Below are 18259 nucleotides of genomic sequence, written 5' to 3' on the forward strand. Positions count from 1 at the left end.
CACGCACTCAAAAACACACACCCACCCACACAAAGAAAAACACACATGCTGTAGCGGGTGATGTTGGACGGAGTCAGACGCAGGAGAGGAAATCACGGAATAAATGGTTTAATCAATAAACAGAGGTACGCAGCAATGCGTAATACACACCAGTGCGGACAAACGGTGCACTGGGGGAAATAAGGCACACGGGTGAATAAACCAGCGATACACAATAGAATCGAGCTCCACCGAGCTATAATCTCCTCTACAATAAACAATCACACACAAAGACAAGGGGGCAGAGGGAACACTTATACATGTACTGATGAGGGGATATGAACCAGGTGTGTGTAATAAACAAGACAAAACAAATGGAATGGAATGAAGATATGAGGAGCGGCAGTGGCTAGAAGGCCGGTGACGACGAACGCCGAAGCCTGTCCAAACAAGGAGAGGAGGTAGCTTCGGAGGAAGTCGTGACAGTACCCCCCTTGACACGCAGCAAACCGTGGGCTCAGCTTCCAGCAGGGCATGCGGAGGGGCAGATTCAGGGTCAAAAGCCAGACCCGATCACCTGGTACAAAGACCGGGGCCTCACTGCGGTGGCAGTCAGTGTTGGCCTTCTGACGACGCCTGGCGCGCTGGAGGTGGACGTGAGCAGTGTTCCACGTCTCCTCCGCGCGCCGAAACCAGTCAGCCACCACAGGAACTTTGGTTTGACTCTGACACCATGGTGCCAGAACCGGCTGATAACCTAAAATACATTGAAATGGAGATAGGTTAGTGGAGGAGTGGCGGAGAGAGTTCTGGGCATATTCGGCCCATGGCAAGAACACCGACCACTCCCCCGGCCGGTCCTGGCAGTAGGACCGCAGGAACCTATCCACATCCCGATTAACCCGTTCCACCTGCCCATTAGGGTGAAAACCAGAGGTCAGGCTGACCGAGACCCCCAGACGTTCCATGAACGCCTTCCAGATCCTGGATGTAAACTGGGGACCCCGGTCAGACACTATATCCTCTGGCACCCCGTAGTGCCGGAAGACGTGAGTAAATAGGGCCACCGCAGTCTGCAGGGCCGTGGAGAGACCGGGCAGAGGAAGGAGGCGGCAGGCTTTCGAAACGCGGTCCACAATGACCAGGATGGTGGTGTTACCTTGAGAGATGGGAAGATCAGTAAGGAAGTCAATACACAAGTGGGACCATGGCCATGGTGGAACTGGTAAGGACTGTAACTTACCCGCTGGGAGGTGCCTAGGAGACATACACCCTCATGTCCTTAGCCAAAGTAGGCCACCAGTAGTTCCTGGTCAGGCAACGCACTGTACGACTGATACCTGGGTGACCAGAGGAGGGGGACGTGTGTGCCCAATAGATCAGATGGCCCAGCTGGACACTGAGGTGGAGATGGCTCGGTGCGAAAAGCCCGCTCTATGTCCGCGTCCACCGCCCACACTACCGCCGCCACAATGCAGGAGGCCAGGAGTATAGGGGTGTGGTCTATGGGCCTCTCCTCTGTGTCGTACAGCCGTGACAGTGCGTCTGCCTTCACGTTCTTAGTACCCGGTATGTAGGATAATGTCAAATCAAACCGGGTGAAGAACAGGGCCCACCTGGCCTGGTGAGGGTTCAGCCTCCTCACTGCCCGGATGTACTCCAGGTTACGGTGGTCAGTCCAGACGAGAAAAGGGTGTTTCGCCCCCTCGAGCCAGTGCCTCCACACAGTCAGGGCTCTGACAACAGCCAACAGCTCCCGATCACCAACGTCGTAGTTCTGCTCTGCCGGGCTGAGCTTCTTAGAGAAGGCACAGGGGCAGAGCTTGAGTGGCATGCCCGAGCGTTGAGATAGGACCGCGCCTATCGGGATGGGCCAGTACTGGGGCTGAGGTGAACAGAGCCCTCAGGTTACTGAAAGCCCTGTCAGCCTCAGCAGACCAGCGGAGCCGGGACGGCCCACCCTTCAACAGAGAGGTGATAGGAGCTGCGACCTTGCCAAAGCCCCAGATAAACCTCCAATAGTAATTGGCAAAGCCAATAAAGCGCTGTACCTCCTTTACCGTGGTTGGAGTCGGCCAATCACGCACGACTGAAATGCGGTCTCCCTCCATCTCCACATGGACTGCTGGAGAAACAGACACTTTTCTGCCTTGGCATAAAGGTCATTCTCCTACAGTCGGGCCAGCACTTTGCCAACCAGGGACACATGCTCGGCGCGTGTAGCGGAATACACCAGAATGTCATCGATGTAGACCACCACACCGCGACCAAGCATGTCCCGAAACACCTCGTTCACAAAGGACTGAAAGACTGATGGAGCATCCATCAAACCGTACGGCATCACCAGGTATTCGTAATGCCCCGTGGTTGTGCTGAATGCTGTCTTCCACTCGTCCCCCTCTCGGACACGCACCAGGTTGTCCACACTCCGGAGATCTAATTTTGTGAAGAAGCGCGCCCCATGCATTGACTCGATCACATATGGAATGAGGGGTAGAGGATAACTATAACGAATAGTCCCCTTGTTCAGTGCTTGGTAATCAATGCAAGGGCGCAGACCTCCGTCTTTCTTCTTCACAAAAAAGAAACTTGAGGAGGCGGGTGAAGTGGAGGGATGTATTAACCCCTGGCCCAGGGACTCAGAGACGTATGTCTCCATTGCCTCAGTTTCAGCCTGCGACAGGGGATATACATGACTCCTGGGAGGCACAGCGTCTACCTGGGGGTTTATCGCGCAATCCCCCGCCCGATGAGGTGGTAATTTGGTCGCCTGCGTTTTGGAAAACGCGTGCGCCAAATCGAGGTATTCAGGGGGAATGCACACAGTGGAGTTAGTGTCTGGACTTTCCACCGTGGTTGCACCAATGGAAACAGCCAGACACCTACCCTGACACTCTCGCGACCACCCTTTGAGAACCCTCTGCGGCCATGAAAAGGTGGGGTTGTATAGTGCTAACCAGGGAAGACCCAACACAACAGGGAAATCAGGAGACTCAATAATAAAAAAAGTGACTTGCTCTCTATGGGTCTCTTGTGTAACCATTGTGACTGGTGCTGTAACCTCCCTAACGAACCCTGACCCTAATGGTCGACTGTCAAGTGCTTGGATGGGCAGTGGAATGGATAGGGGAACCAAAGTAATACGTAGACTATGTGCTAACGACCTGTCCATAAAGTTCCCAGCTGCGCCTGAATCGACCAGCGCCTTACACTGTGGAACTACAGTGTAATCAGGGATGCGGATGTGTAGGGTACAGTGCGCAGCAGAGGGCTATGAACGAGTGTGGGTGTTTGATACCTGGGGTGACGCGAGAGTGCCCTGCCTGCCGCCTCCAGACCCAAAATAATGCAGATGACAGCGTGCAGTAGAATGTCCTCTCGTGCCACAAGAGTGACACTGGCGCTGTCGTCCTCCGCTCTCCCGGTTCGCCGCACCACCCAGCTCCATCATCTCGTGATCCGGGTTGGGGGTGAAACTGGCAGGCCCCTTCAGGACGTCCTCTAGAAGCATAGCAGGGTTGTCCACCCGGATGGCCATGTCCACCAGTTGATTGAAGGTCAACGTGGTGTCCCGGCAGGCTAGCTCCCTTTGGACATCCTCTCGCAGGTGGCACCGGAAGTGGTCGATGAGGGCCCGCTCGTTCCACCCGGACCCAGCCGCTAGAGTCCTGAACTCCAGGGCAAAGTCCTGCGCGGTCCTCGTCCCCTGCCTCAAATGGACCAGCCATTGAGTGAACCGTTTAGAAATTACCACACTTTTTGTACTTTTCATAAATAAGAATAGAATATGTTAGAAACACTTCTACATTCAATTGGATGCTACCATGATTAGAGATAATCCTGAATGAATTGTGAATAATGATGAGTGAGAAAGTTTAGACACACAAATATTATACCCCGCAAGACATGCTAACCTCTCACCATTACAATAACGGAAGGTTAGCATTTTTTGGAGGGTTATGATATTTGTGAGTCTGACTTTCTCACTCAACATTATTCATGATTCATTCAGGATTATCCAGTAATCATGGTAGCCTCCACATTAATGTAGAAGTATTTAGAAAAATTATAATATTCTTATTTACAATAAAAAGTGACTCCAAAATGACACAATACATTATTGACCATGAATTTCTATTGGGCACAAAATAATCTGAAACACAACCAAAACAAACAGCAAATGCATCCATCAAATTTGTAGAGTCACAAGCCTGATGTAGTCATTGCGTGCTGTTTGTTTTGTTTTATTTCAGATAAAAGATGAAGACTACTTTTAGGGCTCAGCAGCGCTCTTTTTTTCGATTTCAGATATCTATAAAGGTCCACGGACATCCATGATGCTACATGGTTATATTTTGATCAAGGTGGTTGATAGCGTCTCTCTGTCTCAAATACACACACACACACACACACTCACTCTCTCACACACACACACACACACACACACACACACACACACACACACACACACACTCATAGCTAAACATGTACCAGAGGCTCACAGGGGGATCACTGGCAGCTTGTTTTGGCTCTGTCGGTGTGTATGTGTGTGTTCTCTGCTTCTTGCCACTCCGTGGTCATTTGAAGGGTATTTCCCCTGACAACAAGCTGCTGGTAGCATCTGTTGCTGTCCACTTTACTCTGGATCCAGCCCAAGCCTTTAGTCTGTCCTTACAGCAGCTCTGCAGTACACACACAGGTCAACACACGCACATGAAAACACAAACACAGACAAAAACACATGTGCATGCACAGGCTCACGCACTCAAAAACACACACCCACCCACACAAAGAAAAACACACATGCTGTAGCGGGTGATGTTGAGACGAGTCAGACGAGGGAGAGGAAATCACGGAATAAATGGTTTAATCAATAAACAGAGGTACGCAGCAATCGTAATACACACCAGTGCGGACAAGCGGTGCACTGGGGGAAATAAGGCACACGGGTGAATAAACCAGCGATACACAATAGAATCGAGCTCCACCGAGCTATAATCTCCTCTACAATAAACAATCACACACAAAGACAAGGGGGGCAGAGGGAACACTTATACATGTACTGATGAGGGGATATGAACCAGGTGTGTGTAATAAACAAGACAAAACAAATGGAATGGAATGAAGATATGAGGAGCGGCAGTGGCTAGAAGGCCGGTGACGACGAACGCCAAGCCTGTCCAAACAAGAGAGGAGGTAGCTTCGGAGGAAGTCGTGACAGTACCCCCTTGACACGCAGCAAACCGTGGGCTCAGCTTCCAGCAGGGCATGCGGAGGGGCAGATTCAGGGTCAAAAGCCAGACCCGATCACCTGGTACAAAGACCGGGGCCTCACTGCGGTGGCAGTCAGTGTTGGCCTTCTGACGACGCCTGGCGCTGGAGGTGGGACGTGAGCAGTGTTCCACGTCTCCTCCGCGCGCGAAACCAGTCAGCCACCACAGGAACTTTGGTTTGACTCTGACACCATGGTGCCAGAACCGGCTGATAACCTAAAATACATTGAAATGGAGATAGGTTAGTGGAGGAGTGGCGGAGAGAGTTCTGGGCATATTCGGCCCATGGCAAGAACACCGACCACTCCCGGCTCGGTCCTGGCAGGTGGACCCGCAGGAACCTATCCACATCCCGATTAACCCGTTCCACCTGCCCATTAGGGTGAAAACCAGAGGTCAGGCTGACCGAGACCCCCAGACGTTCCATGAACGCCCTTCCAGATCCTGGATGTAAACTGGGGACCCCGGTCAGACACTATATCCTCTGGCACCCCGTAGTGCCGGAAGACGTGAGTAAATAGGGGCCACCGCAGTCTGCAGGGCCGTGGAGAGACCGGGCGAGGAAGGAGGCGGCAGGCTTTCAAGCGCGGTCCACAATGACCAGGATGGTGGTGTTACCTTGAGAGATGGGAAGATCAGTAGGAAGTCAATACCAAGTGGGACCATGGCTGGTGGAACTGGTAAGGACTGTAACTTACCCGCTGGGAGGTGCCTAGGGAGACATACACCCTCATGTCCTTAGCCAAAGTAGGCCACCAGTAGTTCCTGGTCAGGCAACGCACTGTACGACTGATACCTGGGTGACCAGAGAGGGGACGTGTGTGCCCAATAGATCAGATGGCCCAGCTGGACACTGAGGTGGAGATGGCTCGGTGCGAAAAGCCCGCTCTATGTCCGCGTCCACCGCCACTACCGCCGCCACAATGCAGGAGGCCAGGAGTATAGGGTGTGGTCTATGGGCCTCTCTCTGTGTCGTACAGCCGTGACAGTGCGTCTGCCTTCACGTTCTTAGTACCCGGTATGTAGGATAATGTCAAATCAAACCGGGTGAAGAACAGGGCCCACCTGGCCTGGTGAGGGTTCAGCCTCCTCACTGCCCGGATGTACTCAGGTTACGGTGGTCAGTCAGACGAGGAAAAGGTGTTTCGCCCCCTCGAGCCAGTGCCTCCACACAGTCAGGGCTCTGACAACAGCCAACAGCTCCCGATCACCAACGTCGTAGTTCTGTCTCTGCCGGGCTGAGCTTCTTAGAGAAGGCACAGGGGCAGGCTTGAGTGGCATGCCCGAGCGTTGAGATAGGACCCGCGCCTATCGGGATGGGCAGTACTGGGGCTGAGGTGAACAGAGCCCTCAGGTTACTGAAAGCCCTGTCAGCCCTCAGCAGACCAGCGGAGCGGGGGACGGCCCACCCCTTCAACAGAGAGGTGGTAGGAGCTGCGACCTTGCCAAAGCCCCAGATAAACCTCCAATAGTAATTGGCTAAGCCAACAAAGCGCTTACCTCCTTTACCGTGGTTGGAGTCGGCCAATCACGTCACGACTGAAATGCGGTCTCCTCCATCTCCACATGGACTGCTGGAGAAACAGACACTTTTCTGCCTTGGCATAAAGGTCATTCTCCTACAGTCGGGGCCAGCACTTTGCCAACCAGGGACACATGCTCGGCGCGTGTAGCGGAATACACCAGAATGTCGTCGATGTAGACCACCACACCGCGACCAAGCATGTCCCAAACTTACCTCGTTCACAAAGGACTGAAAGACTGATGGAGCATCCATCAAACCGTGCAGCATCACCAGGTATTACGTAATGCCCCGTGGTTGTGCTGAATGCTGTCTTCCACTCGTCCCCCTCTCGGACACGCACCAGGTTGTCCACACTCCGGAGATCTAATTTTGTGAAGAAGCGCGCCCCATGCATTGACTCGATCACATATGGAATGAGGGTAGAGGATACTATAACGAATAGTCCCCTTGTTCAGTGCTTGGTAATCAATGCAAAGGCGGACCTCCGTCTTTCTTCTTCACAAAAAAGAAACTTGAGGAGGCGGGTGAAGTGGAGGGATGTTTAACCCCTGGCCCAGGGACTCAGAGACGTATGTCTCCATTGCCTCAGTTTCAGCCTGCGACAGGGATATACATGACTCCTGGGAGGCACAGCGTCTACCTGGGGGTTTATCGCGCAATCCCCCGCCCGATGAGGTGGTAATTTGGTCGCCTGCGTTTTGGAAAACGCGTGCGCCAAATCGAGGTATTCAGGGGGAATGCACACAGTGGAGTTAGTGTCTGGACTTTCCACCGTGGTTGCACCAATGGAAACAGCCAGACACCTACCCTGACACTCTCGCGACCACCCTTTGAGAACCCTCTGCGGCCATGAAAAGGTGGGGTTGTATAGTGCTAACCAGGGAAGACCCAACACAACAGGGAAATCAGGAGACTCAATAATAAAAAAAAGTGACTTGCTCTCTATGGGTCTCTTGTGTAACCATCGTGACTGGTGCTGTAACCTCCTAACGAACCCTGACCCTAATGGTCGACTGTCAAGTGCTTGGATGGGCAGTGGAATGGATAGGGGAACCAAAGTAATACGTAGACTATGTGCTAACGACCTGTCCATAAAGTTCCCAGCTGCGCCTGAATCGACCAGCGCCTTACACTGTGGAACTACAGTGTAATCAGGGATGCGGATGTGTAGGGTACAGTGCGCAGCAGAGGGCTATGAACGAGTGTGGGTGTTTGATACCTGGGGTGACGCGAGAGTGCCCTGCCTGCCGCCTCCAGACCCAAAATAATGCAGATGACAGCGTGCAGTAGAATGTCCTCTCGTGCCACAAGAGTGACACTGGCGCTGTCGTCCTCCGCTCTCCCGGTTCGCCGCACCACCCAGCTCCATCATCTCGTGATCCGGGTTGGGGGGGGGGGGTGAAACTGGCAGGCCCCTTCCAGGACGTCCTCTAGAAGCATAGCAGGTTGTCCACCCGGATGGCCATGTCCACCAGTTGATTGAAGGTCAACGTGGTGTCCCGGCAGGCTAGCTCCCTTTGGACATCCTCTCGCAGGTGGCACCGGAAGTGGTCGATGAGGGCCCGCTCGTTCCACCCGGACCCAGCCGCTAGAGTCCTGAACTCCAGGGCAAAGTCCTGCGCGGTCCTCGTCCCCTGCCTCAAATGGACCAGCCGCTCTCCCGCCTCTCTCCCTTCGGGAGGGTGATCAAAGACGGCCCGAAAGAGGCGAGAGAACTCCCCGTAGTTGTCCAACGCGGCTCCTCCTTCACTCCAGACCGCGTTGGCCCACTCCAGGGCTTTGCCCGAGAGGCAGGAGTCAAGGGCAGACACCTTCTCCCGCTCCGAGGGAGCCGGGCTGATAGTGGAGAAATAGAGGTCCAGCTGCAGGAGGAAACCCTGGCAGTGGGCCGCTGTCCCGTCGTACTCCCTCGGTCGGGAAAGGTGAATCCCTCTGCGTGCTGGGGTGTTGGTGGCTGGATCCGGTAGCTCAGCTGGACCTGAATGATCGGGTCCTCTCCCCTCCAGGCGTTGGACAACCTGGAGAACCCGATCCATCGCTTCACCCAAGCTGGCAAGCATATTTCGAATGCTCCCAGACCTGGTCCACGATTCCATGTATTCAGGTGTGTGATTCTGTAGCGGGTGATGTTGGACGGAGTCAGACGCAGGAGAGGAAATCACGGAATAAATGGTTTAATCAATAAACAGAGGTACGCAGCAATGCGTAATACACACCAGTGCGGACAAACGGTGCACTGGGGGAAATAAGGCACACGGGTGAATAAACCAGCGATACACAATAGAATCGAGCTCCACCGAGCTATAATCTCCTCTACAATAAACAATCACACACAAAGACAAGGGGGCAGAGGGAACACTTATACAGGTACTGATGAGGGGATATGAACCAGGTGTGTGTAATAAACAAGATAAATGGAATGAAGATATGAGGAGCGGCAGTGGCTAGAAGGCCGGTGACAACGAACGCCGAAGCCTGTCCGAACAAGGAGAGGAGGCAGCTTCGGATGAAGTCGTGACACATGCATGCGCTTGCTCACGCACACACTCAAACCCACACAAAAACACATGTGCATGCACACGCACACATTCAAACCCACACACACTCAAATTCCCCCCAAGAAGGGAAATCTCTTCATGTCTGAGACTCAAAGCATTTTCCCTCACTGTGTTTTCTTTAAATAATCGCCGCTTCCTCTTGAAGATTACTTTTAGGGTTCAGTAGCTCCCTCACTGGGCTCTAGGACATAGCAGGAAACATCTGTAGATATCTCTTCCCCTCAGTTGCTCACCCAAATTCTTTGTGACATTTACCAGTTAATGATCTCAAATGGATTTCCTGTGACCTACTGCATGCTATTGTATCATGGCTAGGTCTGCAATAGGCCAGATGGGATGTCTGAATACAGAGGCTCAGGTGGCTCAAGAGGAATGTCTGAAATCAGGATTATTTACTGAGTACTGCATCCTTTCCACCCCAAACAAATGGCGTCTCCATCCGAATCAATAAGGTGGGGAAAAATGGAAAAGGTTACAGAGCCTCTGCTATCTTTTCCCTCTCCACTCGAAGTTGAAGTGGCCATTTCCCTTTTCCACCTTGCTCGTTATTGTCTTTTCAGGATAAGTAGGTCCAGTTTACCTAGCCAGATCCACATTGGCTGGCTTAGGGGGAGTGCCAGACAGGGAGAGGCAAGTCAGACACTTGCTTTGCCCTCTTCCACATACCCTTTTCTCCTCAAAGAGAACCAGCTGGCTGATCTGAGAATAACCCGTTCTTGTTCTTGTTCCAAATCCTTCTATTCCCCAAGTCACAGGGGTAACACACTAGGGTCATGTTCAGCAGGGCACGCTAGGATTTATTTTTGCCACGGAAAACGAAAATATGTTGTTTTAAGTTCAAGCAGTACCTCCCTCTTTCACCCCAGTTTCTCCTTACCGAACATGCCAATCTGAGATGCCAGATTAGGCCTTTGGTTAGTGACTTCCCCTGGGATTTAAACTGCTCCAGCTGTACACCGTCAGTGCAAGGCTCTATATGAAACCCCAGGTGTCATAGTAGGCAGCAGGCTTCCTCTGCTCCGGCTCCTGGAACCTGGCAGCGCACTAGCGAAGCCCCAGTCCAGGGAGCTCCAGGAGACTCCTCTGGCTTCCTCTCAAAGCCTTGGAGCAGCGGCTGGGCTAGAATCTGAGAGAGACTCCCTCTGGGTTTTGAGGATTTTAAGAGTATCAGGTCCCATTAGGATACTTGTCATCGCATAACATAACTGGAATGCATGTCAAAAAGGCAAAACAACAAATAAAAGCTCTGCTTATAAAAGCCTTATAAAAGCTCTGCTTTTCTTCCTTGGTGGTGGGGAAATTTCACCTCTGACTTACTTGTGACAGACTAAATATCTGCTTCACGTACATTTTCACATCCTCTATGCACTCTTTCTTTAGTGCAAAAGTTAACACACTAGAAAAGACAAGCAGTTGAATGGAGTCAAGAAAACTGGAGTCCCTTTAAAAGTTTTCTTTAATTCCCAGAAGAGGACATTGATGGGTGTTTTTCCCTGGCATGGATTCGGTATGTTAAAGAAAAGGCCATGTCTCAATAGACACTCAGGACATACATGGTCAATAAATAACTACATGATTGATGCATTTCTGCCAAGAACACAGAGTACAGAAAAAGTAATATTTCTTTTATAATGCAAAACAAAGACTTCTCAGCCTATTCCCTATCTAGTGCACTTCATTACATTGTTTGATCCATAACTTGTTTTCTTTAGACTGATCCATCAACCCAGAACCTATCAAGCATGACGAGACACTCTGGATGAAGCTAGCGTGGCTAGGCTAAGCATTGCTAGCTAGTGGATCTTGGCCGATAGCCTTATGAGGGAAGTTAATTTTTATTTATTTTTTTACTACTGACCGTATGAGCAGAATGTGTGAGTAGTGGTATGGTCTCTCTCTCGCTGTGCGAAATACACTTGTTAGCTCAATCTAAGTAATAAAGGCCATGGACGGTGCCAGGGATGTGCTGGAGTCTATCAACAAAAAACTGCCGAAACTGGAGATGCTAGAGACACTCCAACAGAGCAGCTCAGAACGGCCAACCAGTTTGGAGTTCAGCCAAAAGGAAATAGACAAACTGAAGAAGGAGAACGAATCTTTGAAAGGTACTATACATAACATTCAGAATGCAGTTGAGACAATTCATCGGGAGAACAAACGCTGAAGGAGTCACTGCTTGATGTACAATCTTGGGGAAAGAGGCACAATCTATTTTTTTAGGGGATTTCTGAGACAGAAAATATCGAACCAGAGGATAGTGTGAAGGAATTTATGACTGAAAAGATGAAACTGCCCTCCGATGTGGTGGGGAAAATCCCCTTCTCCAGGGTGCATAGAATGGGGAAATCTTTCGGAGGCAGACCTTGCGCAATAATTGTGCGCTTTGAACATTTCAAAACATCATGAAATGGTCAAAAGCAGGGGCAGAGAATGAAAAGGAACTAACTATGGGATGAATGACCACTTTCCCCACGACATAAACAAGAGACGCAAAGTACTATATTCTGTCATGAAAGAACACAGGGGCCGGAGCAACCGAGTTGCAATGGTTGTGGACAAAATGTTCGTAAATGGCTGTTCAGAGACACAAAAATGATCCCCTGGTTCTTTTTGTTCATTCCCTCTTTACCATGACTTCTGAATCCAGCGTTCCACAAAAAACACAATGACTACCTCTACAAGAATATCTCATTCTGTTGATTTGCAATTATAAAAGAAAGGACTGTATATCGCCCATTTAAATGTGTGTAGCCTCCGTAATAAAAGTCCATGACTTGGTGCATAAAAACAATGTGCATGTTCTAGCAATCACAGAAACCCATCTGGACAATTGTACTACTGATGGACAGGTCAGCATCAGTGGTTATACTATTATTAGAAAGGACAGGAACAGACATGGTGGTGGTGTAGGAATATATGCAGTACCAGTCAAAAGTTTGGACACACCTACTCATTCCAGGGTTTTTCTTTATTTTTAGTATTTTCTATATTGTAGAATAATAGTGAAGACATCAAAAGTATGAAATAACACATGGAATCATGTAGTAACCAAAATAAGTGTTAAAGAAATGTTTGAGATTCTTCAAAGTAGCCACCCTTTGCCTTGATGACAGCTTTGCACACTCTTGGCATTCTCTCAACCAGCTTCATGAGGTAGTCACCTGGAATGCATTTAAATTAACAGGTGTGCCTTGTTAAAAGTTAATTTGTGGAATTTATTTCCTTCTTAATGCGTTTGAGCCAATCAGTTGTGTTGTGACAAGGTAGGGGGGTATACAGAAGATAGCCCTATTTGGTATAAAACCCAGTCCGTATTATGGCAAGAACAGCTCAAATAAGCAAAGAGAAACGACAGTCCATCATTACTTTAAGACATGAAGGTCAGTCAATCCGGAAAATGTCAAGAACATTGAAAGTTTCTTCGAGTGCAGTCGCAAAAACCATTAAGCGCTATGATGAAACTGGCTCTCATGAGGACCACCACAGGAAAGGAAGACCCAGAGTTACCTCTGCTGCAGAGGATAAGTTCATTAGAGTTAATTGCACCTCAGATTGCAGCCCAAATAAATGCTTCACAGAGTTGAAGTAACAGACACATCTCAACATCAACTGTTCAGAGGAGACAAGCCTTCATGGTCGAATTGCTGCAAAGAAACCACTACTAAAGGACACCAATAAGAAGAAGAGACCTGCTTGGGCCAAGAAACACGATCAATGGACATTAGACCGGTGGAAATCTGTCCTTCAGTCTGATGAGTCTAAATTTGAGATTTTTGGTTCCAATCGGCGTGTCTTTGTTAAACGCAGAGTAGGTGAATGGATGATCTCCACATGTGTGGTTCCCACCGTGAAGCATGGAGGAGGAGATGTGATGGTGTGGGTGTGGGGGTGCTTTGCTACCACAGCATTCTGCAGCGATACGCCATCCCATCTGTTTTACGCTTAGTGGGACTATCATTTTCTTTTCAACAGGACAATGACCCAAAATACACCTTGAGGCTGTGTAAGGGCTATTTTACCAAGAAGGAGAGTCATGGAGTGCTGCATCAGATGACCTGGCCTCCAGAATCACCCGACCTCAACCCAATTGAGATGGTTTGGGATGAGTTGGACCACAGAGTGAAGGAAAAGCAGCCAACAAATGCTCAGCATATGTTGGAACTCCTTCAAGACTGTTGGAAAAGCATTCCTCATGAAGCTGGTTGAGAGAATGCCGAGAGTGTGCAAAGCTGTCATCAAGGCAAAGGGTGGCTACTTTGAAGAATCTCAAATATAAAATATGTTTTGATTTGTTTAACACTTTCTTGGTTACTACATGATTCCATATGTGTTATTTCATCGTTTTGATGTCTTCACTATTATTATACAATGTAGAAAATAGTAAAAATAAAGGAAAACCCTGGAATGAGTAAGTGTGTCCAAACTTTTGACTGGTAGTGTATCTCATGCAGTAGAATGTTTCACAACATTTTACAAGGACGGTTGATCGCCATGCCCAAATAATAAAAATAAACTGTGAAGGTCAGCCCATCCTCATGGATAGACAATGAGCTACCACAGGTATCAACTGATGAAGTGCTAAAAGCATTCATGTGTTTACCTGAGGACAAGTCATCGCGGCTTGATCTCATTGACAACAAACTACTTCGACTAGCAACACCCTATATTACACCAAGGAATGCAAAATTGTGTCCAATTCCAAAAGACAAAAAATATCCTTTTATTTTATCAAACAGTAGGCCAATTCGCCTACTGTCATCATTTAGTAATATTTTGCATTTTACATTTACATTTTAGTCATTTAGCAGACGCTCTTATCCAGAGCGACTTACAGTTAGTGAGTGCATACATTATTAATTTTTTATTTTTCATACTGGCCCCCCGTGGGAATCGAACCCACAACCCTGGCGTTGCAAACACCATGCTCTACCAACTGAGCTACATCCCTGCCGGCCATTCCCTCCCCTACCCTGGACGACGCTGGGCCAATTGTGCGCCGCCCCATGGGTCTCCCGGTCGCGGCCGGCTACGACAGAGCCTGGATTCGAACCAGGATCTCTAGTGGCACAGCTAGCACTGCGATGCAGTGCCTTAGACCACTGCGCCACTCGGGAGGTTATTTTGGAAGCAATTTTCAGTAACCATATATAGGAGTATATAGAACAAAATACAATTATCACAGCCTACCAGCATGCATAACGTAAGGATCACTCGACTGAAACAGCTCTGGTTGATAATTAATGCTGAGCCATTCCTAGAGCAAGTAAGTTTACTAGTGCTGTGATGACGAAAAATCACCCACGCTTTCTCCGGCAAGAGTCTGTGTTCAATGCGGCACTACTGATTTTCGTAGTTATCATGTTATATGTTGCTGAACTATAAAACTTGCATTGTTGCACATATTTGTTAATTCTTACTCATTCTAAGATACGGCATGGGTATTGACTTAGACATTTATTTTCCAAATTGTACCCAGAAGTCAGATTGTACGTCATGCATTTATTGATTTGTTTTGATTTCCCAAAATGTAATAATTAGCAAAGTGAATTACAGTTGTCTCAATATTATGAAGCTCTCCTCCAGAAAAAAACTATATGGTTGCGTTGTAAATGTTTTCTCCTTGGTACTTATGCCTCCCACAATGGAGCCTCCTCTTCAGTGTCAACAAAAGCCACTGCAGCTAACAGAAGTGTGCTCTTAAAGGCAGACCTGAGCCAGCTTCAGATTCCTGTGGTGTTATTGCCTACGATTGTTACTTGAAGAGTGTTGAAGTAACAGTGAGACAAAGAAGCGCCTCTGACTGGGATTTGCCTTCCATGCCTGTAGCTCTGTATCTGTCAGGGTGGCTGGATAGCACAGAGGGTAGCGGGCAGCTGAGGGGACAGACTGGGCATGGCAGTGGGTAGGAGAGTGGGCGCCCCTGGCAGGCCAGCCTGCATTGATTGATGGCAGCTATTTGGTTGACTCCTGCACTTTATCCACTGCCAGACTGAGGGACAAATGTGGAGGGGAGGGGTCTCTGTCTCTCCCTCTCCCAGTGTGTACCAGATGAGATGATCTTTTCCTGCATCTTAATAAGCCAAACTGAATTCCTTCACTTAAATAATTGGAGAGGTAAGAACAAATCTCCCAGAAGTTTCGGTGCTTTCAGATATGCACAGAGGGGGAAGGGGCCACACAGACTGGAGCCCACTTTAGAGAATTGAGACTGTAGTTACATGATCACATGTGAAGGGTCTAGGTCCACCCTTCGACGGACGTACCCAGCTCTCCAGTGTGACAGGACTCTGATAACTATCCGTCCATCTCTGTAACTGTTCTCGGACCACGCACATCCGTCCTAGAACTGGGAGATAACTTGTTTGTTTTTAACTCCCCCAAGTTCATTAGCGAGTCATTGTGAAGCTTAGAGAGCCAGTCATTATGAAGGAGGAGGCTTCGTCTCCAGCCTGACAGAGCATAGAGAGGCTGCTGTCTATCTTCTAATGCAAAGTGGTATTGTGGAGTTGACACGCCACCTGTCATGCGATCTCGCCGCTGTTGCGTGTCTGTTTGTTGTAGCAGAAATACAGAGCGAAAAATGCTTTATCGTATCAAAGGTAGGTTGTGCAAGGACATTTTATCTGGGCTGTCATTGACAGCAGTGATGATGGTCTCCACTGTTTGACGTCTTTAGTTGTCCTCACCATAACGAGTTTTGCCAGAAACACACAGGTGAACAAGGTCACAAACTCTCTGACCTTGTATTTTCTGTAGCTGTGGTAGATGGGAGCTTTGTTTTGATGTGCAATTAATGAATTATAGCTTGAGGGAGAGCAACCACTAATATACTGCAGGCAATATTGACTTCATATGCTGTTTCAATGGAGCCAGAGACACATACTTCAGCGCTAGCCATGATGAACATTAAGAAACCTGTTAGTCAAAGAGGCACATAAGACATATTTACGACGTTATCCCTTATCTGTAAAGGGATTAAATCAAGATGAATAGAGCATTGATGATACAGTATTGCTAACATGCGCACACACACACACACACACACACACACACACACACACTAGCCTTCTACATGCTTCTAGTGAAGCTAGTGTGCAGTATGTTTATGGTGAGTTGTTACGCATAACATACTGGACAACCCTCATACCAGTTAGTGAACTCTTATTCCTCATCCTATGAAACCAGAGCTATCTAAAATGATTTTATTTATAGACTTTGGGTATTCTCTCTCTGGAATAATACAGTTTAATGATCTTAATCTTAGAAGCCATGATGGAGGCAATGGCAATGGAGAGCTCCCATGTCACATTACAACTCTAACGTGATCTTAGATAGGTGGCTTTCATTGCTGATTCGGTGGAATGCCGACAGCAATATTCATGCTTCAATCTGCAGTATTATGGCTGTGACTTCAGATAACAAAACATGACATTGAGATAACAAAACATCAAGTCTCCCATGACCCACATAAGGTGATTCCCAGTGCCACACCCTTCATCACATAGAATGAAAATAGAATGAATCTGGGGTGTATTCATTACGCTGATTCTATTGCAAAACGTTTCTTAAACGGAAGCAAACGGAACGAAACGGGGAGGGACCTACCTGAATTTGTCCAATAGAAACTCTTGTTTTAGTTGCCAAACATTCCGTTTTACAACTGTTTGGACTAATGATTACACACCCCTGTTGTACTAAATGGCTCCCAGACTCCGTTAGAATGAATCACAGAGATTGCGTGCTTGTCTGCCTACTGCATTACGCACGACCCCAATTTGACTCAAAGTGTCAAACACCCACACACACACACACACACACACACCACACACCCCCACCTAACTCAATTAAAGTCACCTGTCTGTGACAGCTCTGAAAGGGTCACTCTCATTAGTTAGTGATAGCGGTTAGGTCACTTGCTAAGAGAGGGGCCCTGCTCAATGATGTCAGCCCTATACACCTCTAGACTTCTGATGCTGGAAAAATTACTCTGTTGAGCGAATGGGCCAAAACTCCATTTGCTAAGGCAACCGTGACAAAACTGTTTGCCAAGTCTCGCAAAAGGGTCAGTACAACATTTGAGTTGTTTTCACCTAAACAAAAAACCAAACTGCATACGTTGAGCAGAAATCATGGTTTGGAATTCACCTCGCTACAACTAGTTTATGTTCTATTTCAAAATCAACTGAGGAATATACACTGATGAGATTGAATGTTACCAATTGATTCTGGGTTTAATGAGTTGTATAGCATATGGAAAGAACTCATTGTGAGGCTGTCAATGACCTTATTTACTCTGCCCTATACCCATGCATTTTGACTGTTTGAGCTCTATTAGGGGAAGTGTTTCTCCCCTGCCCCAACTCATGCACTTTGGGACAGCATTTGATTTGGAGCAGCTCATTAACGAAGTGTTAAACTTGGCTAAATTGATGTTTAATTTAACCTCCAGGCACCATATTAATTTGGTAGTTTTTAATGAAATTATACTCATTCTCATTATTTGTTTAGCCTTTGGTGAAACAGTTATGTACTAATATGTGACTCACTGACTGAATTATATGAGTGGCACATTCTATCTCAAACTTTTGTTGTAAAACAGGATTTGGAAATGTTAATTAAATGAACCTTAACAAGGCCAACTTAATCCCTAACAATGAGTTCCAAGGTAACAATGTTTCAAAACTGTAAACTTTCTAGCAACTCACCATGAAATACAAACTTACATTTAATTTAATTGTGACACACTTTTCATATTCCGTCTTGGTTATTATTTTTAAATGTTTCCAAACTCATATTGATATAAAGCATTTCCATTTGCTTTGTAATGGTTTTTTTTTAAAGTTCAGACAATACTCTCTCTTTCCACTCTTTTTATTTTCTTCAAAGGCATGCTGTTGTTTTTCTCTATCTAAAGTCTTCATCTT

At 47.9% G+C, this 18259-nt stretch overlaps 1 protein-coding gene across 2 annotated transcripts in view; it reads left to right on the top strand.

The window, feature by feature from the left end:
• Positions 1–18259, top strand: part of LOC121579272 (double C2-like domain-containing protein beta) — a 161787-nt gene that overhangs the window by 58008 nt on the left and 85520 nt on the right. The gene's annotated exons all lie outside the window — the stretch shown is intronic.

This window comes from Coregonus clupeaformis, chromosome 13, assembly GCF_020615455.1.
Source record: "Coregonus clupeaformis isolate EN_2021a chromosome 13, ASM2061545v1, whole genome shotgun sequence".
Taxonomy (NCBI): domain Eukaryota; kingdom Metazoa; phylum Chordata; class Actinopteri; order Salmoniformes; family Salmonidae; genus Coregonus; species Coregonus clupeaformis.